This window comes from Lynx rufus, unplaced genomic scaffold (genome assembly GCF_022079265.1).
Source record: "Lynx rufus isolate CCGP_SWC_20201006 ecotype Redwood Valley unplaced genomic scaffold, mLynRuf1.p SCAF_7, whole genome shotgun sequence".
Taxonomy (NCBI): domain Eukaryota; kingdom Metazoa; phylum Chordata; class Mammalia; order Carnivora; family Felidae; genus Lynx; species Lynx rufus.
This window is the reverse complement of record NW_025814889.1, coordinates 46,616,995-46,644,323: the sequence shown is the minus strand read 5'-3', so window position 1 is coordinate 46,644,323 and position 27,329 is coordinate 46,616,995. Positions and strand designations below refer to the sequence as shown.

General features: G+C 41.7%; 1 protein-coding gene across 7 annotated transcripts in view; it reads left to right on the top strand.

The window, feature by feature from the left end:
* The first annotated feature begins 21,353 nt into the window (after positions 1–21,353).
* The window catches only part of DUSP16 (dual specificity phosphatase 16), an 89,818-nt gene continuing 83,842 nt past the window's right edge, over positions 21,354–27,329 (top strand). For 4 of the 7 annotated variants that reach the window (XM_047067043.1, XM_047067041.1, XM_047067039.1 and 1 more), the window contains exon 1: positions 21,354–22,014. The gene's annotated coding sequence lies outside the window, so the exon portion shown is untranslated. The other 3 variants (XM_047067037.1, XM_047067038.1, XM_047067036.1) reach the window with 3 other exon arrangements.

Sequence of the window (27,329 nt, the reverse complement as noted above, 5' to 3'; positions counted from 1 at the left end):
AAGGGTCCTGGTATGCCATGATCAAAAACTTGGGTTTTATCTTACAAATGTTTGAAGAGTTTTTAATGTTTATTTATTTATTTTGAGAGAGAGCATGTGAGCAGGAAGAGAGGCAGAGAGAGAGGGAGAGAGAGAATCCCAAGCAGGCTCCACACTGTCAGCACAGAGTCTGATGTCGGGCTCGACCTCACGGACCATGAGATCATGACTTGAGCTGAAATCAAGAGTCAGATGCTTGACTGACTGAAGGTTTTTAAACAGATGAATGATATATGGTAACTGGAATAGCCCCCATATAAATATTGTAATGATGACCTTACCAAAAAATACAAGACAATTTTGAAATTAGCCTAATTAATGAAAGCTGGTGGGATTTTTGCCATTTATATGTTAGAGGATCATCACGCCTATTCTAAGATTAAGTCTCTACCTAGCTGCTTAAACTGGGTTTTGACATAGTTGGATTTATGTACTGGAAAGATCATCCTGGTAGCCTTGCAGGAAAACGTTTTAAGGGAATTGAGATTGGAAGTAGGGAAATAATTTAAAGCATTATTGTAATTGTCTAGGTAAGCAATGACATAGGCTTGAACTAGGAAAGTAGGTAGAGGTATCTGTTGAGGACAAAATCAGCAGATTTGCTTGAACAGTTAGTGTAACATAATAACATAATAAGGCAGCAATGAAATTGTGCCTCAGAAAGAATCACAATTGATTGATAAGCCCAGCTTCTGTGGTCTGAAGCCCATCACTGCTTCTTGCTTAGGTCATGCTTCTAGCAGGCTGCTTTATTACTGAGTACTGGAGGGATACTAAGGCAGGCCCGTTCCTGGGAGATGTGGGGCTTGTCTGATAAGCAGTTTTAGCTCCAAATGTTCCATCAGCTTTGCTGAACTTTCAAAGAACTGCACTGCAGTTTTTTCCACTCAACCAATTTCCACTCAACCAATCTTCCACTCAACCAATTTTTCCACTCAACCAATCTTCTAAGATTTTTCCACTCAACCAATCTTCTATACTTCTCTCCCTCCTCCCTTCCTCCCTCCCTGTCCCCTTCCTCCCTCCCTTCCTTCCTTCCTTCCTACCTTCCTTCCTTCCTTCCTTCCTTCTTTCCTTCCTTCCTTCTTCCTTCTTTCCTTCCTTCCTTCCTTCCTTCCTTCCTTCCTTCCTTCCTTCCTTCGCTTCTTCCATGATTCATAAGGGTCCAACCTATATCAGAGTTTGATGCTCTCCCGGAGAACCTGGACCAAACTTATGGTGGATAAGCTTTGAGGCTCCAGAGTCACAACAACCTGGGTATGAACCTGGTCGTATCATTTCTAAATATGTGAGTTCAAGTGAATAATTCAATCTCATCAAAGTACCAGTCTTCTCATCTATTAAATCATGATAACTGCTGTGAGAACTAAATTAATCAGGCTTATAAAGTACTTAGCACAACATCTGGCACATAGCAAGTGCCTGTTAAGTATTAGCCGTTCTTATTATCAGAGATGGGGGATGAAGGAGAGGAAGAAGTCAGGGTAATTCTTAGGTTGCTGGCTATTTATAATATATTAACTAATCATAGTATTTTCTCAAGTTAATTCTCCTTTTGCATACAACAGATAATCCTTTTGAGTACAAAAGAGATTAGGAAAACCTTGTTCCTCCGTATTCCTAAATTTCTTGCCTCCTCCAGATTTCATGGCTAATGGAATATAAATCACTAAATGATACATCAAAATGGACATAAAAAAGATTCCTTTACTCTGGACTTGAGAGGGTGGCCCTTCTCTACATTACCCCAGGCATAGCTGTTCCCCATAAAATACTAGCTGTGAGAATATTCTTTTGCCCTGTGGAGGAAAGGTTCATTCTAAAGCTCTTTCGTGTAACAAGGGAGAAAAATTATCCACCTTCCTTGAGGATCTAAAAGATCCTCCAAATTGAGTGCTTTTTATAGAGCTTTATTTATAACAACTGAGCTATTAAATATGACACCAAGCACACTACAAAGTGTGTATTAGCAAATGATCCTCCCCTTTCCAAAACACCCTTAGGAAACTCAAGACGGAATCAGAATTCAAACCATAGACTGAAATATGGAGTTAAAACTATTAAAAAAAAAAAAAAAAGGAATGGAAAAGGAAAATGTAAACTCCTGAACAAAATTTTGGAAAATTTATGGTATAAACCTGGGGTGGGAAAAATCTAGCTGAGGAGTGTTTATATGAAAAATGGAGCCAACAGTGCAATTTTGGCTTAAAAAGAAATGAGTATAGGGGCATCTGGATGGCTCAGTTGGTTAAGCATCTGACTCTTGATTTTGGCTTGGGTCGATCCTAGGGTCATGTGACCAAGCCCCATGTTGGGCTCCATGCTGAGCATGGCACCTACTTAAGATTCTCTTTGTCTCTCTCTCTCTCTCTGCCCCTCTCCCTTACTTGCTCTCTCTCTCTCTCTCAAAAACAAACAAACAAATAATAAAATAAAATAAAGAAATGAATGTAATCTTAGGCTGCATGCCTTAGTAATGAAAATCTTCAGTTTCCTCATCTGCAAAATTAAGGGCTGGATTAGATGGCTTCCAAGTCCCATACAGCTCTATTATTTTATTAGTATATGACTATGACTTTCAAGTTCTAAACTTGAATTCCTACATTTTCAGGTAATGACCATGGAAAAGATTTATAGGCTTGATGAAAACAGATAATCCATTTCTCTGATTAACTTCACAGTTTGAATTATCTCCAGGAAAAAAAATAATAATCTTTTTGTGTGAAGAGACCCACAGAGAGCTCCCAAAATGAGTGTGGCAATGGAATAAACTTGTGTACATCTAGTTCACATCATGTCAAGCTTTATACAAAACTATTTTTCTTGAGGTGGCGAGCTTGAGCAACCAGTTTTTCCTGAAGTTTGCCTGATAAATATGTTTATGATGAGCTGTACTGTCATCCTTCTATCTTGCCATAGCCTCGGAGGGCCCCTCCCAAGCCAACCGGCTGCTTACTGACTTTGGTAATCAAGGATTTCAGAGGCAGAGATCAAGGTCAATATGGGGCAACGGCAGAAAGGACTAGAGAGCCCTCATACCCAAGGTCCCCTTACTAGGCTCCGCTGTATGAGGGCTGAGGGAGGGTATGGATCTGAGTTTTAGCCACAACATACTAGGTAACCTATGGGTTACCAATGAGCTCCCCCACTCCATCCCTGCTGCTACCATTCTCTTCTGGACCCCTCATCTGGCATTTTCAGGCATTTCAAACATCTTTTGAGAAAAAAGGCAGCAGAAGAGACCAATCGTGGGGACAGCAAAGCTTTAATAAAAATAGAATTCCAAACATTTCAGCTGGGAGCTCTTTGTCTAGCTAAGAGAGATTTAGACAGTGGATCAGAAAGCCTGAATCTCCTTCTAGTCCTGCAATTAAGCAGGTGCATGCCCTTGGGCAAGCCACTCAACAACCTTGGGCCCTGTTTCCTTACTTGTAAATGGTGAGGAACCCTACACCTAGCTACTTCCAAGAGCCTAGGACCCCCGAACTAGGACCAGCTTGTATCCTGAGCAGGAAAGGAAACGTATGTAGGCTTGGAGGTGATCTCTGTGAGGCCTATTAAAAAGCACCCTAGAACTTTAAAAAGAAGTGTCAGAAAAGCAATACGCAAGAACTGAAATCACAGGACTCCCAGGTTCTTGTCTCACATCAGTCCCTCCCAGGTATTGGCTGAGTTGCTCTGTGTCTCACTTTCTTAATTCTGTCAGGCAGAAGAGGTCAGAGAGGGTGGGGCTATGGCCAATGGATCATGTTCTCAACGTTCTGGAAAAAGGACAGAGGTAGCAGAAAGTCCAGGAGAGGAGTTTCCACTGCAAATTGACCACAGTCCATTCTCTTTCCAGATTGGAAGGGAGGTAAGAACTGCTATAGCACCCCTGACTTCTTCAGTTACCTTCATTCCCTCAGCTGCACAGCCACCAACTTGGGAAATCGAGATCTTGGACAAAAAAGGGTAAGTCCAAGAGATGCTAAATTAAATGGACTTTTGGAAATTTTTGTGGGATCCACAGACAATTGTTTTTGGGGGCGGGGGAAGGCCTTCCTTTTTTTTTTTTTAAACTGTGGTACAAGATACACAACCTGAATTTTACCATCGTAATTGGTTTTAAGGGTACATTCCAGTGGAGAGGACTTTTCTGATGACTCCAGTTCTCTCCCCATACTGATGTAGACTGTATAGTCCTTTGCTAGCAAATTTCTTCAGGGTCAGATCGCAGGGGCTCCTCAGTTAAGCTGGGTTAGTTAGCTCCTGCAACAGGGAAGTCCTCAAAAATACCAGAAATGTGACAGGAAATCATTCAGGGGTCATTTCTCCTTGATGTGAGGGAGATCTCATTTCTTGCTGTGTCCCTTTAATTTTTTATCTCTCTGCCTTGGCCCTAACAACTTGTCCAGACCTGTGGCTTGCCCTTGGGCCTGCTTTCTTTTGTTATGCTGCATTTTTGTTCTCTGCAGACTCCTGGCTTATTCTGACTCTGAAAAACCTATTTTCCTTGGGATCTGACTTGTCTGCCCCTTCAGTGGTCTCGCATAGCTTATTTGTCAGATGTGACTGACAGCTCCTGCTCTCTACCTGAGCTTCAGCCCCACACCTCTGACTGCCCACTGGTCATTTCCTCTGGAATGTGCCAGTCATTCTTCTGCCAACCAGATTGCAACATGTTTAAACACAACCTTCATTTTTTTTTTTTTTTTTTTGCCACAAACCAGCTGCTTTTATAACCTCTCATTCCCTGTCAATAGTCCATTAAGTCATTTAGACCAGAAGCAACATCCTCTCTGATTTAATCTCCCTTCACTGCCCTCAGCCATTCATTCCTTAAGAACACTCAGATGTTCCTTCAAATATTGATCATTGTTTCTGTCCTTCCTCTGCCTCCCCCCATGCCCATTTTTAGGTCCTTACCACCTCTCATATCATCTAGTGCTCACATCTACTCTTTCCCCCACTCAATTTCCCGTGCCAGGCCTAGACCTATCTTTATTAATCAAGTCATGCCTGTTCAAAACCCTGAAGTTCTTAACTTGTCCTATCATACAGGTTTCTTGTCCTTTTCAAGCTATTCAGGTTTCCTCTAATTTGCTCCCATTCTAGACAATCTTTCTGCCAGGCAGCTATGTTGTAATGGAAAGTTTAATGGACTTGGAATTAGTGGGCCTGCTTTCAAATCCCAGCTCTGTACTCAGCAGAACCACCTTGGGCAATTCACTGACTCTCAGAGCCTTGGATCCCCATTTGCAAAATGGGGATAATAATGGTTCTGTCATAGGGAACTTTATGAGGATTTAATGAGATAATGTGTGTGGAAGCAAATTAACATTGTGCTTAGAACCCACATTTAAGTTGACTCCCTAGGTTTGAATTCAGGCGTTTCCGCTCAATAACTATGTGACCTGGAGAAAGTTCCTTAACCTCGCTGGGCTTCATCTTTTTTGTTTGCAAAATGGAGATATTAACAATGTATATGTCATAGTCCATGGTGATGATTAAATTGAGACAATATATTAAAGTGCTTAACACAGTTCCTGGCACACTATAAACTCTAATAGGTGTAAGCTATTAGGATTATGTGCAAGAGATTTAGTACAGTGCTGAACACCGGCACCTAAAAAATATTTGCTAACTTTGTTGATGAATTCATCACATCTATATGATCTCATTTCCCACTAATTCTTACTATGCACATTCTTGTCACCCTTCCTCCAGACCGACTATCTTGGTTTTCCATGAATACATCTTCCACTTCTCTTGCCTTTGGTTACAGTATTTCTCTTTTCTAGAATGTCATGATTTCTCTTCCCTGCCTATCTAAATTCTTCCTGTTTTTCAAGGTCTATTCTAAATCTTGCTTCCATAAATCTTTTTCTTAGTACTTCTTTTAAAAAAATTTTTTTTAATGTTTATTTTTGAGAGGCAGAGAGAGAGAGAGACAGAGAGAGAAAGAGACAGAGTGCGAGCAGAGGAGGGGCAGAGAGAGTGGGAGACACAGAATCTGAAGCAGGCTCCAGGCTCTGAGCTGTCAGCACAGAGCCCAATGCCAGGCTCGAACTCACAAACCATGAGATCATGACCTGAGCCAAAGTCAGACGCTTAACTGACTGAGCCACCCAGGCATCCCTCTTAGTATTTTTGTACTTAACCAATTTCTCGCTCTTTTGAACCAGTTACCCTTGATTTAGCATCTGGTACACTTAGATACTATTTCCTGTATATTCATTTTGTGTCTTCAACTAGTTTGGAGAATATTCCTCTAGCATTGTTTCAGTATACACAGTATTGTTTCAGCATTGTTTCAGAAGACACAGTAAATATAGTGAATATTTAATCTCCTAGACTACTGTATCAACTCAGCCCACCTCTTGGGATCACATTCCTTAATTATATTTAGGGTAGAATTTGGAGAGAGGGACACACACTTCGTTGTCCAAGGGTGAGGAAGGATCCAGAATTTTGAACCAATTTTTCAGACTTAGAGTCACTTATCAGTAGTGTGCACATGAGGGTGGGCAGATTGGGGGTAGATGGTTATAGAGATAAGGAGTTCCCACTACATGGGACAAGGTCCTATGGCCTCTGGGGGCAAAGTGTTGAAGAAATACCTAAGCATGGCATCTCAGCAGGTAAGGGGCTGGAGGCAGACTAAGAGGTGACTAAGACAAGGAAAGTGTCCCCATTCAAATCTGGTTCTTGCTGTGACAGGCTTTGCCTTTAACTAGTTTCTCAAGCTTCTTACACCTTACACAACACTTGCCCTATTGAGAAACTGGTTTTGCGTGAAACTTCCCATGGCTTGAAGCAAGTATCCATGACGGTGTTTGCATACCATTGGGGTTTTACCCCTCCCAAATGTGCCAATAAAGATGAAGCGACATTCAGATGACGTGGTATGAAGGGAATCACTGCAGCCTCCAAAACGGAGCATGTTTGAACTATGCGAAAGGTTCATACCAGCATTTCACAATGATCTCAGAGAAGGCCAAGGAAGACTAGTGCAGGATGGAAGGTAAAGAACATGGTCTTTGCCCTAGTTCTCACGGAGCCTTCTCTGTCCTGTAGCCTGTGATGATCTTCCCATCTCTGGGCTCCTGTACTACCTACTGTCTTGACCACACAGTTCAGTCCTGCATTACACATTGTCTTCTGAACATTGCTTTACGAGTTGTGTCCCCCAGCTCAGTTTCTTGAGAATGCAGACCATCTCTCTGTCTTTGGTGTCCCCTATGGAGCCTCTCGATACAATTTAACTCTATTGGGCACAGCAAGATTCCCAACAATGAGTGTTGATGGATTTGTTTTTGAAAATGTAAATTCACAAAAAGTAGCTCCACTAGGGGGAACTGGTTTCTTTTTTTAAGTGGCAGGTGTTGGCAGTCCCCTCATCATTTGTGGTGCAGTCCTCAGTGGCAGCCTCCTTTCAGAGGTCAGGGACTCAAGACATACAGGTGGGACACAAGGTCCCAGTGCTTTCCCACTTAAGAGAGAAGGATGTTCTGCCTGGTGCCTGAGACCCCTTCCTGACTCCCCATTCTGCTCCCAATCACAGAGGCCATACAGTCAGAGCCGTGAGGGACCTTGGGAGATCATCTGACTCAACTCCCTTATTTTGTAGATGAGGAAACTGGGACTCAGGGAAGCATAGCTGAAGGTGGTAGGAAGAGGATGAATGGGCGTTGAGTCAGGTAGAATTGGACACTAATCCCAATGCTGCCGCTTTCTAGCTGTGTGATTGTGGAAGAGTCTCTTCACATCTTGAAAGCTCAATTTCTTCATCTTTGGAGTGGGGGAGAACAATGCCTACCGCCTGGAGTTGTGAGAATTGAGTGAGATCATACATGTAAATGCAGTGTTTGGCAATAAGAGATGCTTCATACTTGTTGGCTCTCTCTCCTTGCTTTTTCTTGAGTGTCCTGCCCAAATTTAAAGTGCTGGCCTCTCCCGTTTTTCAAGTTAAATATATTTTTCAGTCACATACTAAGGCTGGCCTTCTACCTGCTGGAAAATTAGTATCAGCGATTAAAAGTGTTTTGTAGTTATCTTCACTGAGCGTTTGGACCAATATATTTTGAGGACATTTATATTACTTAGAGATGAAAGAGCTTAAAAGACAGGAATACTGAATTTCAGAGTGAAATTCAAAGGTGTTGAGGTTTTACCCACTTTTCAGCTACAGTGTTTGAGCTCCTGGTGTCTTAAAATAGTACTGATGGCCTTTTACCCCTTAAAAAAATTCCATTCTCTGATATATTTACATGCTTTGCCTTGCAACCTGATATTTTTCACCTGTCTTTCTTAAGACATACTCTGCAGTCCATTAATCATTAATTGGAGCTAAAATGAAAACATGGCTGTTGAGGTTCTGGTAAAGATATAAGAAATGCACTGGTAATGATCATGGCAGACTTGTGAGGTGGTTTAGTCTCAGAAATGGAATGGACATTCATATCATTTATAAAATTTAATACTTTATGGTGAACGTTTCTTTCCCATGCTGAAGAAGGTTTATGAGGATCATTATTTCTCTTAAAAATTTTAGCTAAGGGGCACCTGGGTGGCTCGGTCGGTTAAGCGTCCAACTCTTGATTTTGGCTCAGGTCATGATGTCACAGTTTGGAAGTTCGAGCCCGTGTGGGGCTCTGTGCTGGTGGTGCAGAACTTGCTTCGGATTCTCTCTCTCTCTCTCTTAAAATAAATAAGCTTTTAAAAAAATGAAAACAAATTAAATAAAAATTTTAATTAATATTCACTGTGTTTGGCTGCAAATATATCTTTGCATTAAGCAGAATCAGGATCAGACCAGAAGAAAAATCTTAACATGAAATGTCTCCTAATTATGACTATTACAATTACCAAATTGTGATTGATGATTCATTATTTGGTGAATCAGTTAGGTCCTACAAGGCAGAGGGACAAAGCAGGGGAAACCTCCCTGAAGTTTTCTTCATAGAAGTTGTGGTAAGCAGAATAAAGATCCCTCAAAGTCCTTGTCCTAATCCTCAGAACCTGTGAATGTTAGGCTACATAGCAAGGGGTGGGGAGAATTAAAGTTGCCAAGTAGCCAACCTTAACATAAGGGGAATATTCTGGATTATCCAGGTGGGCCCAATGTAATCACAGGGGTCCTTGATAGGGAGGAAGGAGGGACAGAGGAGACCCAGAGAGAGGGTTGGTGATGTAAGAAGAACCCAATCGACCATTGTTGGCTTTGAACATGGAAGAAGAGCCCACAAGCCAAGGAATGCAGGCAGCATGTAGAAGCTGGAAAGAATAAGGACATGGATTTTCCCCTAGAGTGGGAAATAGCCTACTGACACCTTGACTTTAGCCCAGTAAGACCCCCCCCTTTTTTTTTGAGAGAGAGAGAGAGAGAGAGAGAGAGAGAGAGAAAAGAAAGAGAACACACGCATGTGTGTGTGCATGCAAGCCAGGGAGGGACAGAGAGAGAGGAGGGAGAGAGAGATTCCCACAGGCTCTGCACTGTCAGCATGATGGAGCCCAATGTAGGGCTTGATCTCGCAAATCCATGAGATCATGACTTGAGGCAAAACCAAGAGTCAGCCACTTAACCAACTGAGCCATCCAGGCGCCCTGAGACGCATTTCAGATGTGTGAGTTCCAGAACTATAAGAAGATACATTTGTGGTGTTTTCAGTTACTAAGCAGGTGGTAATTTGTTTAGAGCAGCCATAGAAAACCACAACAGTGGGTTTCTCCAAAGGCTGACAGACTATCCTGCCCCAAAGATGCTGCCTCGCATTCAAGGATTTCACACAATCATAGGCAACAAGGTTTCCAAAGGGCCTGAGAGGTAGGGAGAGGCAGAAGACCATTGTTAAGGGGGCAAAGTGATCAGCAGTTAGAAGAGAGTGCTTCTCATGTCTGGCACCACAAGGGATGGATACAAAATATAAATACAACTCACAGCCTCCTGTCTGTGAATAGCCATATTCACTATTTACATCACATCTTATATGCCTTTATAAAGGACTATGCTGAAATAGTCTCATTTAGTCCTCCCACCAGTCCTATGAGATGGAAACTGGTATTATTCCGTTTTGTAAATAAGAAAACTGAAGTTTAGACTGCTAATTCTCCTGAAATCAGACAGTAGTAAGTGGAAGAGAAGGGATCCAAACAGATCTGACTACAGAGCCTAGGCATTTCACTACTTTGATATCTGTCCTGCCTGGAGCTGTGTGGCCAGGAACTCAACTCACGTAGGGGCTGTGCATTAGTCAGGGTAGTTTCTACTAATAAATGGAGGTTGTGGGGAGAGGTGCAGAGAATACTTAGCAGTGAACATCCATCCTCCAGATGCCTGGTTTTCATGAATCTTCCTCAAATATACCTATTGTCAAAAACATCACTGGCCAGTAGTAGTTTCTTGCAAACATTTTTAATTCACTGTTCACCAAAAACCTAAATTTGACATGTTTAAAATATAGCTCAACCCACCTCCCCTACCCTAATCAGACCTCCAACCGAGACTTTCCTATTTCTTTTTTTTTTTTTTAATGTTTGTTTATTTTGGGGCACCTGGGCGGCTCCGTCTGTTAAGTGTCTGACTTCAGCTCAGGTCATGGTCTCACAGTTCATGAGTTCAAGCCCCACATCGGGCTCTGTGCCGACAGCTCAGAGCCTGCAGCCTGCTTCGGATTCTGTGTCTCCCTCTCTCTCTGTGCTCTGTGCTCCCCCACTTGTGCTCTCTCTCTCTCAAAAATAAATAAACATTAAAAAAATAATTTAAAAATATTTATTTATTTTGAGAGTGAGAGAGAGAGAGAGAGAGTGCACACGCGTGTGTACAAGACCAGGAAAGGGGCACAGAGAGAGAGAGAGAGGGAGAGAGAATCCCAAGCAGGCTCTGTGCTGAGGCTGGGCTCAATCTCACCAACTGAACCATGAGATGACCTAAACCCAATCAAGAGTCAGCTGCTTAACTGACTGAGCCACCCAGGTGCCCCTCTTTTTTTTTTGTTTTTAAGTTTATTTATTTATTTTTGAGAGAGACAGAAAGTACACATGCAGGGTAGGGACAGATAGAGAGAGAGAGAAAGAGAATCCTAGGCAGGCTCTGTGCTGTCAGTGCAGAGCCCAATGTGAGGCTTGATCTCACAAACCACGAGATCATGACCTGAGCCAAAATCAAGAATCAGATGCTTAGCAGACTGAGCCACCCAGGCACCCCTCTAGTTCTTTTAAGAATGTCATTGTTAATCCAGTCATCTATACTCAACAGCTACATAAACAATAACAGCTAACACTTTCTGAGAACACATTCCAGTTATTGTGCTAAGCATCTTAGACATCATCCATTTAATCCTCTCAACAACCCTATGAGGAAGGTACAATTATTAGCCCCATTTTATAGATGCGTAAATTGAAACTTATGTAAACCGCCAAAGGTGACACCTTAGCATCATCTTTCATTACTCATCTCCACCCTCCATAGCAAATGAATCACCAAGTCTTCTCAATTCTCTCTCTGTACTATTTCTTGCCTTCGTTGCTTTCCTTCCCTGTCCATTGCCACTGCACCAGTCTTAGCCCTTTTTGACTTAGGTCTGAATTGTTGCCAGTGCCCAATATGGTCTCTCATGTTCCACAATTTCCTTCCTTAGATCTTTCTAATATGCTTCGGTCAGACTAAGCCACCTAAAAACCCAGTTATCCCATCCATTTCCAAGTTCAAACCTTTAAACTAGAGGACATATAGCCAAATGTCCCCAGACATCATCCTTAGTATGATGGTAGCAATACTTTTTTTGAAAAATTAAATAACTTTATTAGATTACAATTAAAAGGAAAAAAAATGTTATAATTTTTAGGTTGAAATTATAGGACAAGATACAGCACAAAGATAAGCAAACACTAGTTTAGAGAGTTCTCACTAGTTATCTGACCATCCTAAATATACAATTCCATTTTTTAGAGACAAGCTTTTGCATAGTTAGTTACGTAGTAACATAGTACTAACATAGTAGTTATGTAAATATGCTTAGTGTTTTCCATGTATTTATAAACATCATTATTAGTATTAAAATAACTGATGTACATGGTAAAAGAAAAACTGAAACACAATACCACCAAAGGATATAACAATAAAAACATTTCTTTCCCAAGATTGAATAAGGTGATTTGTACTTCCTTCTTCACACTTTTCTGTAACTTACAGACTTTTAGCAATGCACAGGTACTGCTTTATAATAGAAAATAAAGCTAATAAAGCGTGATTTTAAAAAGGAACCACATTTTCCATCATTCCCTGCTACTTACAATATAAAAGCTAAATTCTTTGGCTGAGGCACTATGTAATCTGGCTCCAAACTGCTTTCCAGGCTTATTATATACTACTCAATACAAATGTTCTGCTTCAGTTAAACTATTTTAAGCACATTTTCCCTGCTGTGTCTCTGACTGTGTGTTTTCTCTTCCTGGAATGAGCTTTCCCATTCTCTTTTAATATCCCAATTCAATCTATTGTTCCAGATCTAAGTGAGTTCTACATACAGCTTTTCCTAAAGAGGAAGGAATCAGTAGTCAGTATTCACCATGTGGGCTATGTACTATATTTGGCACTTTATGTGGTATTCATTGGAACCTCACAACAGCTCTTGACAGTTGGCATTAATTACCTTCATTTTACAGATGAGGAAACTAAGTTTCCTTCAAGTCACCCAGCCAGTATGTGATAGAGCTGGAATTTGCGGATGGCTGTCTCTTCCCCAGCTCAGGGAAATCTCATTTGTTCCAACTTTTGTAGCACATTATCTGAGTAAGTTTGACCAGTAATCACAGACGTGCATTCCAAGATGGTGGCATTGCTCATAATACTATTTTGAATTACTTATACTTTGCATTTTTGTTTATCTTCTCAACAAAACCTCCTGTGAGAAAACTTCGGTGTGAGTTCTCACTTGTGACTTCCTAGCTATTTGTCTTTGAGTCAACTCCTTAACCTTTCTCGACCTCAAGTTAGGTAATAACAATACCTAACTCTTAGGGTTGTTATGAGAGTTAAAAACTCAATATATACCTGGTACAAAAGAGCTGATTGTTGTGCATTTGACTTAACATGGTGATATTTATTTTCAAATTCCACTTAATTTCTAGTTTCTTTATACTAGGGGTTTGAGATATTCCTAAGACTCAGTGTCCTAAAGAGGACTAGACCTTTTTCTTTAATACAAAAACTGGCTTTACACAAATTTAAAAAGAATTTTTCAATTAAAACGGGATTTTACAGGATGCCTGACTGGCTCAGTTGGTAGAGCATGTGGCTCTTGATCTCAGGGTTATAAGTTCGAGCCCCACGTTGGGTGTAGAGATTACTTAAAAAAAATCTTGGGGTGCCTGGGTGGCTCAGTCAGTTGAGCGTCTGACTTCAGCTCAGGTCATGATCTCATACTCCATGAGTTCGAGCCCCGCATCGGGCTCTGTGCTGACAGCTCAGAGCCTGGAGCCCGCTTCAGATTCTGCGTCTCCCCCCTCTTCCTACCCCTCCCCTGCTCATGCTCTGTCTCTCTCTGTCTCCAAAATAAATAAAAACATAAAAAAAAATTTTTTTTTAGTCTTAAAAACCCATTATTTTGCTATTTAGTCAGAATATCCTTTCTTGCTGTTTAATCAACATTGAACAAGAAGTTCAGTTACTGGTTAAAAATTGTTCCTAAAGGTAAGGAAAAATAAGTTACAAACAGAGATGGAGGCAAACCATAAGAGACTTTTATTTTTTTATTTTTTTAATTTTTTTTCAACGTTTATTTTTATTATTTTTGGGACAGAGAGAGACAGAGCATGAACGGGGGAGGGGCAGAGAGAGAGGGAGACACAGAATCGGAAACAGGCTCCAGGCTCTGAGCCATCAGCCCAGAGCCTGACGCGGGGCTCGAACTCACGGACCACGAGATCGTGACCTGGCTGAAGTCGGACACTTAACGACTGCGCCACCCAGGCGCGCCCCAAGAGACTTTTAAATACAGAGAACAAATGGAGGGTTGATGGAGGTGGAGACCTGGGGGGGCGGTGGGGAAAATCGGAGATGGGCATTGAGGAAGGCACTTGTCGGGATGAGCACTGGGCATTGTATGTAAGCGATAAATCATGGGAATCTATTCCTGAAGCCAAGACTACATTGTATATACTGTATGTTAGCTAACTTGACAATGAACTATTTAAAAAATAAATAAATGAAAATAAATAAATAAAAATGTAAAAAAAATTGTCCCTAATGGTAAATGTCTACATTTATAAACAGGAATATTGTTATTGAATGTTGTCATTTTTAGTCCAGAGAGCCACTGTGGATTTTAAAATTGAGCACATTGGGACCTGAATTTACTCAAAAAAAAAGGGAAAAACAATTAAAAATTGCTGGCCTTCAAAAACAGCCTTTTTAAATTTTTTACTATTCTTTATAGTAAAAAGAAGAGAAAAAGAATACAGAGAAAGAATACAGAGAAAAAGAATATCGCTGTATTTACTCCAACTATTTTCCTTTAGGGTCAGATGAAAAGAAGCAAAATTCACAAATACTTTCTAGCCTTTTATCTATTTACTTACTCCCTACTACCACCATCATTTTTTGGTGGTTATAAAAGAATTTTTAAGCCTTTTGAAAATAAGTACATCTGGTGTTAGAAATGATAAATCTTTTATTCTTAATATTCTATTTCACATTTATTAAGAGTTGTCAAAACAACCTTGACAACCCCCCCCCCCCAACGTGTGTTCTATATAAATGGAAAATAAAGTTTGGGCTATAACTAGCAAAAGTCCATCTACAACTTGCCTGAGCTCACACAGAGAAGTTTGCATCTCTCAGAGTACTTTTCGACCTGTTGGTTATGAATTGTTTGATTAAACAAAACAAACAGTCTGGTTATCACATCATTAGGATCTTCATCGGGTTTACATGTCTCGCATCTGTCTATAGCGAGGGATGATCCTCTTTTCCGTAAGTGTCAAGCTTCTTGTCAGAATAGATTCTATTCCAGTTTCTATTTTCTTCCTTTTCATTCCCTTTTCAAGTCACTGCAATCTTGCCTGTGCAAGACTGTTTTCAGTGAAACCACCCTGTCCACGGTCACTTTATTGCTAAATCAGAGACCTTTTAGACCTTACCATCGAGACTTCTCTGAGCATCAACTCACTGGAAGCACACTCTTTCCCTGCTTGAAACTCTTTTCTTGACTTTCTGTAACAGCCGTGATCCACTGCTTTTCTTCTTTCCTAGTTTCTCCTTCTCAGCATCCCTGTGAGCTTCTTTTGGACTGCCTCTTCCCAAAACATCAGTAATTCCCTTGATTCCCAACATCTTTTTTCTCTCACTCTCCATTGGCCATGACTGTGACTAAAATATGGCTAACGAATCCCAAATCTTTATCTCCTGCCTGGACATGGCCTCTGACTTCAGACTCATGAATGCAACAGTCTATTCCTCTTCACTTTCCATAGGTACCTTGAACTCAACACGCTTAGAATTCAACTTATCTTTCCCCTGGTGATGTAAGTAGCCCTGTCACCCATCCATTTGCTTGAGTCAGAAACCTAGAAGTCATCCTAGATACTGCCTTCCCCCTTAATGGTTCAGATCTAACTGGTCACTGGTCCTTTTGATTCCAGTTTTTTAACATCTCTTCCATGTGTCTTCTCTCCATTTATATTTAACTCTCTAACTTGTGCAAGTGTCCCTCGTCTTGCTTTACGTCATCCCTTCCAAACCATTTTTTATGCCACAAAATGCACACTGGATCCTGTCATTTCTCCTGCTTAAAATCTTCCAGTGGCTTCCTCACTGCTTGCTTTGAGTAGAGTCCAAGCCCTTTGGCATAGCTTATAAGGCCTCTATGATCTTGTTTATGCTTAGATATGTAGGACATGTTATACAGATTGCAGCTCTTCCATTTACTGTGTGATTAAACAAGTTAACTGTAAAATGGAGGTAATGGTAATTGTGAGGATTTAAATGAGATCATTTGCAAAAAAACGTTAGCTGTTATCTTAAATTACAGTTAACATCCTTATTTGTAAGTCTATGGAAAACAGTACTATCATTTCCTGAAGATAAAATTCTTAAAGTAGAATTGCTGGGTATGCATTTTTAGACTTTTCAAAGCATATTGCCAAATTGCCCTGCAGAATAGTTACACCAATTTATACTTTGACCAGTGACATTGAGAAGGCCTGTTTCACCACACTCTTGACCTAATCCTGGGGTTACTCATTTAAAAAAAATCTTTGCCAAATTGATAAGTGAAAGGTCATCTAGTTTTTATAGTTAATTATGTCTATTTACATATTTGCTACCGAAAGATCAGATATACACTGATAACAGCGTTATTGCTATTTACTTTTTCTCAGTTCTAAGTCTTAATTTGACATTGAGGTTTTTTCACCTCTTTCATGAGCTGGGATTTTATGTTTTTGAACCCCTTTACCTCCTTCTTTCCTTCCATTTCCTTAGTAAACAGTATGTATTTGCTTAATTTAATCGAATGAAATTGAATTCCTATTAGACTTTTAAGTACTACATTTGGTGCAATTTCTTTGTTTCTTTAGATGAGGAGCACAGACTGCTGTACTGAGAGTTGGGAAACCTGTTTCTAATCCCAGCTCAGTCCCTGACTAGCTGTGCATCTTTGGGCAAGCCACTTAACCTCTCTGGACCTTCGCTTTCTTGTATGTAAAGTGAGTGGGATGGTACCAGGTAATGTCTCAGGTATCTTCTACTTCTCATATTACATAGCTAAAATGTTTCTTTCATGCGGTTTCTTCAGGGGCAAACACTTGGAACTGTGTAGGACCTTATAATGCATAGCAAGGAGTTCAAATTCTATCCTAAAGAATTTAAGCAAGTTAGTACATGATCGGATTTATGAAGCCTAAATATAACTAAGCCTAATAGTTTGGTTTTGAAGAGAGAGTTTGAATAATCTATAAATAGTTATTTAATCTGGCAGCTCCCTTTCCAAATAGGAAGGAAGCATGTTTGATAAAAATGTGTAGCATTTTGTAGTATTTGTAGAATACTGTGTCTCCTACTCTGCCACAAATACTGCTCCCCTCCAGGACAGTGTCATCTCTTTGAGGCAAAACTTGCTGCTTTACAGAACTATGATTCATTTGTATAGTGCCATGAGCCCCAGGACAATAGCAGCCACCGCCATCCAAAGTCATAGCCAAGACTTAAATGTAAAGTAGGTCGAATTTGTTTTTGTGGGATGTGTGTGTGTGTGTGTGTGTGTGTGTTTGTGTGTGTGTTGATAGTCCTTTAAAAATCTGTTGAAAGCTAGGTACTCACAGAAAAACCCACATAAGAATATATGCACAAAATTTTAGGGGCCTCCTGGACCCTTGGAAGCCCATCCATATATTCCCTAGCAATACATGAATCCTAGGGTAGGAACATTTATTGGGACATTAAAGGGATCCCTGGAGATTAAATAACCAAAAATGCTTCCTTTCTGGAAAGAGAGCTGCCAGATTAAATAAATATTTATAGATAATTCAAACTCTCTTTTCAAAACTAAACTATTATGCTTACTTATAAATACCCTCTTCATAAATCAGATCATGTACTAACCTGCTTAAATTTTTTAGGATAGAATTTGAACCCCCTTAGCATGCATTATAAGGTCCTACACAGTCTGGCTCTTCCCTGCCCTCGTTTTAATTTTTGAGCCCCGCTGGCCTTTCTTTTGCTCTGGAAACATACCAACCCTCTCCAGGTCACTCTGCTTCTACTGAAGTTTCAGAATGACCTCTTTCCTCTGCCAGGACCCCTTTCCCTGGTTGCCATCCTTCAAGGATGAGTTCAAATGTCCTCTCCTCATGAATGCCTTCCTCAACCACTTTTGCCCCCACCCTCAATCCTTTGCTATCCCATCACCCAGTTTTCTCCCCACATAGTCAGTGCTATCACTGTCCTGGCCGTTGTTTTTATTTGCTTGTTGTCTTCTCTCCCCAGTAGAGCATTAGTTCCATGAGGGAAGGGGACTTGCTTCTCTTATTTATAACTGAACCCTCCGAACCAGGCACAGTGACTGGCACACATTGGTAGCAGGCACTCAATTACCAATAGCTGAAGAATGATAAAGCTTCAGCCAGGGGTGGATTAAACACTTAAGAGGGTCTAGGGGCACCTGGGTGGCTCAGTCAGTTGGTTAAGTGTCCGACTTCGGCTCAGGGCATGATCTCACAGTTCATGAGTTTGAGTCCCGTGTCGGGCTCTGTGCTGACAGCTTGGAGCCTGGAGCCTGCTTCGGATTCTGTGTCTCCTTCTCTCTCTGTTCCTCCCCCGTGTGCACTCTCTTTCTCTCTCTCAAAAATAAATAAAGATTAAAAAAAAAAACACTTAAGAGGGTCTAAGCACTGAAGATTATGGCACTCCTCCCCCATATTTAACTCTAACTAAAAACAAGACTAAACTGCACACTTACATGTACTGAAATGTCCTAAGTGTATGAGTTGTTTATCTGCCTTTGGGGACTCTAGCACTCACTCATCCCTTTAAATGTGCTGGAAGCGGTACATTTTTGGTTCAGCTTGTCTCTGCCTATAAAAAACCTTTCTGGGATTTTGACAGGTATTATGTTGAATCTCGGGAGAACTGACATATTTATTATATCCAATTATTATTCCCATCCATGAATATCATGTGTTACTCCAATTAATTAGGCCTTCTTTAATTTCATCAGCATTTTATATTTTCTGGCATACAGATCCCATACATGGTTTGTTAGATTTATACCCCAATGTTTCCTATTCTTTGGAACAATCATAAGCGGTAGTTTTTAATTTGCTTCCACATGTTTGTTGTTATCATCTACAGAAGCTCTTTTAGTAGAACAAGGAGAAATGTGCTCTTTCACAAAGTAAACTTGTTCAGGGTTACCTGTTGGACTAATAACAGGCTATTTATCCTAACATTGAAGTACTTCATAACGTGCCTTTAAATCTCTTTAACTTAGCCCAATTGCTACACACCAATCTCTACTACTACTGATGGGTCTACTCGTCCCTCACCTGAATACACCTTAATCCCGCCACCTCCATGTCTCTGTTTGTGCCATTCCCCTACAGAACAGTCTTTCCACTGAGCCCTTTTAACCTAAACTAAATCTAAACTATCCTTCGAGGATGAGGTCAAAGCTCTTCAGAAGCTGCCTTCCCTAACAGCCCCAACATACATTGCTCCTTTTTTCTGCTGGACTTAAAAAAAAATTATTTGAGAGAGAGAGAGAGAGAGAATGAGAGCATGAGCGGGGCAGAGGGAGAGAGAGAATCCTGAACAGGCTCCATGGTGAGTGCGAGACATGGGACTCGATCTCACGACCCTGGGATGATGATATGAGCAGAAATTAAGAGACAGATGCTCAACTGACTGAGCCACCCAGGAGCCCCTCCACTGGACTCTTAACCAATATTATGTGCCCCCCAATCACTAATTTAGTTTTTAATTAGTTTTAACTTGTGCCTTGTTTTCCTGATTAGATAATATATATTGGGGAGGCCCCTATAATAGCTATCATCATGGTACCAAATACATGGAAGGCATTTGAAAAAGGGGGAGAAGTTTCAAGATGTGTCAGTTAAAGCAAAGCTGGAGCTTCAGTATGTAAAGGGTATTTCATATGTTCTTGCTGAGTCTTTCAACTAGGCAAGATCGTAGGACAAGGATTCTCTCTTTTCCTTCCTTCCCCCAAACTCCAACTCCTCCAACTAAGCAGATTTGAGATGCAGATCCTTTTAAACTACCCCTTCTAAGCTGTTCTAAAAAGAACAGGTCTATGGTTAGCAGATTGTTGGAAGTTTACTTGAAGAACATAGGTAATCCCACTAAAGCTGCAGTAACATCTCCTGGCCACCAGAGGACCGGGGCGCCGCGGGAGAGATTGCTTTCCCCCTCAGCAAAAGTCTTAGAGGTCAAAGGCAGAGAGGCAGAAGAACGTGGGCTCTGCATCTGTGGCCTTCAGGCTTAATTGACTGTCCCAAGTGCTCAGCGGTCTCCCATCTCCAGCTAGGCTCCTTTTCCTCTTCTGAATGATGAGCTGGAGGTTCCCAGAGGCTAACCCCAATACTAACCTTAAATGATTATCAGTAGTAACAAATGTACTTTAGTTGCAGGATTTAAATACAGAAAAGCAGTACAGAGATCTTTCTAACCCACCCCAAACCTGCCTCTCAGTTTTTTGGCCAGTTAAAAAAAAAAAAAAAAAAGTCCCTCAGGCAGTGTCCAAATGGACATTCCACAACAAAGATGCCTTTAGGGACCAATGTCCCAAATCCAGCACATTGTAAATGGAATATTTTAGGAGCTAGATTATTCCTGCACATAAATTCTGGCTCATGGAGCAGTCCACTCGCAGTGTGCTTTTCCGTCGTTAATCACATCTTTGTTATGTGATATCCACGTGAGTACTTCTCAGTAGAAGCAGCTTCATGCTCAAATGCTCAAAGAACGCTAGAATAAAGCTCCGATTGTCCTATTCACTGATTCCAAGTCCTGGTTTGTCACCACCTCAGGTCTCCTCTAGTTTTCCAAAGAGTGTAATGTAATCTCACAGGAGAGCTATTCTGATTAATCCAAATTAAAAAAAAATGCACGAAATGTGTAGCGTTAAATCAACAGGGGCTTGCACCTCTCAAGAGACAGTCAACCTCCGGTCTGATTTAAAAATGATTCGGCGCTGCCCGATGTAGAAAACACGCTAGAAAAGAATTTTATGCTGCCCACACTCATTAAAATTTGTAAACGTAAACAAGTAAACATAAACAAAGTAAAATAACGAATGTGAGGAACAGTCATGTGGGGTCTTTAAACGACAAACACGTGTAGATGGCTGAATGCCTGACAACACACTACAGTGATTTTTCTTAAAGTACCTGTAACTTCTCTTTCACAAGAGACGGCAGTGCCCTACATTTGGGATTCATCAGACTTTTGAAGGAGTGATTGTAATTCTCTCAAATCATTGTTTGCGTTTCTTCGTGCTGGTGAGGCAGCTGGAAACAGCGCAACCAGGAGGAAGAAGCTCTGGGTCTCCGGGGGTAAGTTGGGGGCGGGGGGAGGAACACGCTTAAATACCTGTTGGGGCGCAGCCCCCGGCCCGGGGTCAGCGCTGGCGGGCGCGCGGGCGCGGAAGGAGGAGGCCGCGGGGGCCGCCTCCTCGGGCAGCCCCGGCTCCTCCCAGCGGCGCCTGCGGAACCTGCCAGTGAGTCGCCGAACTCCGGAACAGAACGTGACCCGACCCCTCCCCGAGCGGCCGAAGCGAGGCGCGGAGTCGCGCTGCGGACCCGGGCGGCCGCGGGATGGGCGGGCGGGCGCGCGGCCCCGCCCGGCGCCCACCGCCCTGCCCTCGCCTGTCTCCTCCTTTCCCCGGGGCTCCGCTGAGTTCATTCACTGGGATTGGTTTCAAGTGACGCCATCTCTTTATTTTTAAACCAATGACCTCATCCGCGCTTGAAGTTTCCTGACCAGCGACTCTTTCTCTTTCCCCCCAACCCCCCACCCCACCCCCCCGCCTTTCCCCCTCTGTCTGTGTATCACTGTTTGGGGGGCTTTAATCAGTTTTTAAACGATTATTATCACTTCTCCCTCCCCCCCTCCGCTTTCCCCACGCGGCCCCCCACCTTCACCTCCCCAAGTTCTTCACCCCTTTCAACATTGTTTTTTCAAGGCTGACGGGGGGGGGTGTGGTGGTGGTGGAAGAGAAAGAGTGAAGAAAAGTTGCAAACGTCTTCCCTCTTTCTAAGCTTCCCACCCCCACCCACCCCTCAGAGAAGGAGAAGATAATATAGTGAAAAGAAGAGGAGGAGGAGGAGAGCGCGACGGGACGGACGCGAGCGGGAGCGCAGCCGCCCTCCCGGCTCCGCGGCGGCGCCTCGCACGCCGGGCAGGCGAGGGGGGCCCGAGGGGAGACGCCGTGACAACTTTCATTTCCCCCGGAGGGAGTCGGGAGGTCGGCGGCCCCAAAAGTAAGTGGCCTCCGGCCGGCGGCGCGGACCGTGCGGGCGGGAGGGCGCGGGGCTCTGGGGGCGCCCGCCCGCGCCGGCAGCATGGACGCTCCGCGGCGCGCCCCGACTGTGTGGGCGCCGTGCTGTAAGCCCCGCGGGCTCTGCCTCCCCGGGCGTCCGGGCCACCTTTCCGGGAGGCGGGGTGGGGGCGACCGCGGCCCCGAGCTGCACGAGCGTCTGAGCGGGGGTGTAGGCCTTGTAGGGGGCCGGGCCGGGCGGGAAGGGGGCGGGCGGCCGGGCGCGGGGTCTCGGTCCGTGAGCCCCCCGGCCGCGCCGGGGCGAGCGGGCCCGGCCGCCGGATCCCGCCGCGAGGAGCCGCCGCCGCCGCCGCGGGACGCGGTACCTTCGCGGGCGAAGCTGCTCACTTCCAGGCGCGACTGTTACACAACACGCCTGCCAAGTGGGGCCCCGGCCTGACTGTTCCCATTATCCCAAATTCGCCTTTGGTGTAAGCAGCGAGGCCACCTGGGTGGTGACGGTGCTGCGTTCTCCAACCAAACCGACCAACCAAAAACTCGGTTTTCACGCTGGGGCCCCAGTCACGGTGTTGGGGGCGCGCCCGTGACTTCTTTATTTACACTAGCCGTAAAACGTGAGAAATAAGAAAGCCCAAGGGGGCAACCGAGGGTCTGTTTATCATGTATGGCTTCAGGTAATAAAACACCAGGGAGAAAAATACTTATGCAAAACTGAAGTTTTCAGATAATGGGTTAATTTCCTAGAACAAACCAACAAAAACCCGGTAATTGAGAAAATACGAGTAGATCTGAAAATGAATGGATACTGCAAAATCCTAAAGGAGTTGATTAAATGCCAGCTGCCAAGATCCTAAAGCCCTGGGTGTTTTCAGATTTTTTGGAGAAAGCACACCTCTCACCAGCCTGCGATGAATAAAGTGGAGAGGAAAAACCTGTTGCATAATCTCATTTGCCGTGGGGTTTGGTGTGCCGTCCCCTTGAACCGAGGGGAAGTGAGTTAAGATGCAGGGTTTTTAAAACTCTCTGAAGTTTTTATTTACCCAGTGCTCTGGCTGCCACTTCTGCTTTAAAAGATTATAGGTAAATACTCTGCTCTTACAAGTGAACCAAACCTATCAAACCTGTTTAGAAAATGACCAGGTATGTTTCTTTTCTTTCTTTCCGGTGTGTGTATGTACGTGTGTGAGAAACTTACCGTCCATGAAAGACCTTCTAACTACTATTTGGGGAACGTAGGCTGTCAGAAAAATGCCTCTTTATGCCACCCATTTTGTGGGGCGGATTGAGAGTGCACTTAGGTGACAACTGTTTCCTCAAAGGATGTATACGATTTCAAATTCCATGAAGAAGAGCGCTTTTTAAAGTTAAGGTAAATTTTTAAAGGAAGAAAAGAATTCTTACCAGTTAATTTTTAATTATTTACCTTTCCTTAATTTTTAATTATTTACCTTTCCTTGAGAATCCTGTATATTGGTGGACACACAGCTTGGGAGGCCGTAGTTAATTGAGATTTGTGGAGTTCTGTATTTGGTGATGACAGCAAGCTGGAGAAATAAATTGAAAAACTAGGAATTTGTGGCTTTGGGTAGGTATTTTCATCAGAATGTGATGAGAGACCGTGAAAATTTTTTTGGTTTTTGTTTTTTTAAAACGAAGTTGTAGAATTCACTGAGTTTGAAAACTGTTGTGGGAGGTTGCTGTTAAAAAAAAATGGGGGGGGGGGCGGTGGTTAACACTGAACATCCTATGTGAAAACTTGAACTAAGTAACACCAGCCCGAAGAGTTGGTTTTTGGGTAAGATAATGTATACTTATCAAAGTTCCACGTGGGGGAAAATTAAAAATGGTTTATTAATTCTGGTAATATGAATAGTGTATGAAGGAAAGTCGGTTCAAGCACTGTAACCCTACATTCACATGTAAAATAATTGAATAGCTATAAAGTAAAAATAGTCATGAAAAATTGAGGATTAGGGGTCTCTGTGGCCAAAAACTTAATGGCAGTAACTGTAAAGGGGGCAGAGGGAAGGTCCCGTTAACCCAGTTCTTTTCCTTTTTCTTACACGTTTTAAAACTATTTGTAGAAGTGATGCTGAGATCAGGTCTGAGATAGGTGCAGAGTTTAGGCTGGGGTCAGAAGGGCCAGGGTTGATGCTGTTTTCTATAAATGTTTGTATCCGGAATTTGATTCCATAGAGGTTTTGGTATATGGGATTATATATTGATGAAACTGATTTACATAGCTGTCCAGTATTAATGTTTTCCTATTTTCAACCAGTCACAATATTCTAAATATAATTTGCTAGAATTACCATGGAGTTTATCCTAGAAACCTGACTTTTCCCAGATTATCAAAAAAAGAAAAAAAAAAAGTGGAATTTTCTATCCTGTGTTACTGATTAAAAATTTCACTGAACGTATCTTTAAAATGTTTTGCATTCTCAAGGAAACACTCCTTTAAATTGAAGAAGTAAATTAATATAGAGTAAGTTGATTTGGATCAGAATCCCAAGAAAAGGGAGGAAATAAATCAGGGGAAACAGAAACCAGATTTTATGATAGACTTCAGCAGATTGGAAAAACTAGTTAAAAGGCTTCATAGGAAAAACCACAGTGGATGCTTGATTGGCTTTTTAAAAATTGCACCAAAATTTAAAACCAAGACACATATCCACCATCATAAAAGAAAATATTACTAATATTGTCTTAAGCAAAAATGTAATTAATAAAGTAAGTCTTGCCCAAAGCCACATATGATATATTCTAAAGCCAGATGTCAATTTTTTTTGATTTTCTTGTGTTGTGGATAATCTCATGTTTTTATACATTCCATTAGTCCAGATGATCAAGGGTTGGCTATGTAAAGGGATAAAGTTCATAAAGGTTGGCTGGCTTTAAGAGGAGGCCATTCTCAAACACTGAGAAAGGGAGTTTGAAATTTAATCAAATAAATGACTGGAGGAAACAGAAGTGACTCAAAAAGAAGGATTTAAGGCAGATTACTAAGAACAAGTACAAAGAAATAATAAAAGCTTGCTAGGGGTATGATCGGTAAAGAAGGAGATGAGATACATCTTGGCATGAAAGAAGAAAGGCATAAGGAAAAAACTCTTCAATACCAAGGCAACAAGAAGGAGGTAATGAAACTTCACCTCCTTAATTGGGATGAGATACCTCATTATAGGTATCACCAGAAAGTCATGAGTTTCATTACATAAAAAATTTAATCTTGGGGGAAGGGATGGGTAAAGTAAATTATGAGCATAAGTCCTAATTAAATGAGAATTTAGAACTTGAAATTGCCAAATATAAATTTAAAATGGAGACCCACTGCAATTTCAATTAAGTTATTAGAAAGGGAGAGATAGGTTATAAAAAGTTGAAAGTATTGACTAAATTGATTTCTAGATTAACTACAGATATAAATCAATCAAAACATTTATTAATGATATAATGTTTACATATGCTGAGGTGGATACCAAAAGCTGGAGACCTGGATCCATGCCCTTAATAAGGGGAGGAGGATTATAAGAATTTGTAAGGGAATTACGTACATAGGAAATGATACAGCTATCAGACAGCTGGGAAGTGCCAAATTCTTGGTGTAAGGGAGAAAGAGATTGGGGCATTGGGGGAGGTAATGGGAAGATAATCTTCATAGAGATAATAGAATTTGACCTTGGCCTTAAAGGATGGTTAACATGTGATGGAGGAAAGGAAGTGGGGGAGGTCATTCATCCATCTCTTCATCAAATTTATTTGTAGCCTCTACTATGTGCTAGACGCCGTTCTAGGAACTGGGCATACAGTGGAAAATAAGAAAAGTTTTTGTCCTTATGGGGCCTTACATTCTAGTGGGAGAAGAGTGAGGGACAGTAAATAAGTAAACATTACATGGAAAATCTGATGACAAATTTTGATGTCTAATGAAGATAATAACGGGCAGGGTCAAGGAAATTATAGAGGGCTAGTTACAGTCCCACTTATTCTGTCAATAACCTGTTTTGTGTGTGGTATCCTGATGAATGTTGATGATACAGCTTTTTAGTATTTATTTGCAGTCCAAACCAATTTGTGTAAAAGTCTACACATTATCTTTAACCATTTTTTTTTTTAAAGAAACCTATGTAACGTTTTTTAGATTGAAGCATGCAGGCTTTGAGTTTTTAACTCATTAACAATTTACCTACGATTCTTTTGCTACCATTTGCCAAGAACCTCCTGTTTTTGCAGTGATGTTAGTATGATTGTTTACAGCTTACCTAGGGTAATGATGTACATATTGGGCTGTATGCTTAGATTCTCCGTCAGAAGCAATATTCCTGTAGCCATCGTGCTGTAAAGCGAAGCTAAATTCCAAGGACAGGTTGTTTTGACGGTACCTTCTCGAGAACATATGAAAACCAAAGATGTACAGACAGTAGAAGTAAACTGTTCATCTTAATGATCGGATAAGAGAAATAGGGTAAAGGGTGACACCTCTGCAGGTCTTGTCCACATAGTCCAAGATTCCAGTGGCTATTTTGGGCTGCGTTGTATTCTGTGTCCGTAATTACGTCTTCTTCAGTGTTTGTAAGGGAGTTAGGGGTCTTGCTGGAAATACTGTCTTAAGCTTAGGAGCTTTATACTGTTTTTCTACAAATAGTAGAAACTTGGAGTGAAATGTCAGTTCCGAAATGGAGAAGTGTGGACTCATTGTAGTTATCTGACCTTTGGGTTTTCTTTTGTTGTTGAGAAGATGTTCTTTATAGTGTCACTGAAATTTTTTTAGTGACTATTTCATGATTTTGGACACATTTATGAAGTACTTCTCAAGCCTTCCTTAAGAAATTTGTTCCTTCATTTTCTCCATCATTTCTGTAGTTTTAAACTGAAAAAGTATGTGTATATATATATATATATATATATTTGTGTACATAGCTGAAATTAAGATAAAAGATTTATATTAAGCATATATTACGTGTGCTTCTACAGTACATTCTGACGTACTTGGGATGAGCCTGTGGAAAAGAAAAGTTTTCAGAGGAGGTGGGAAATTCTTTAGCATTCCCTTGATTTCCTTCTAAACTAAATATTTAGAGAAGAATTGTAGCTCTAAATGCCAGGGGTGTGTGGTGTGTATGAGGACAGCAGAACTCAGATTTGTCTTAGTGACTGGGTGAGGAGTGGGGCAGACTGCAGTTTACAGAAAAAAGATGCACTGTAAATTGTGATGGTAAATGGCAAGGTAATTACTACTAAACCGTTTCCATTCTTCCCCTTAAAATTCATGAGGATAGGCATGTGTAGGGAGGTATA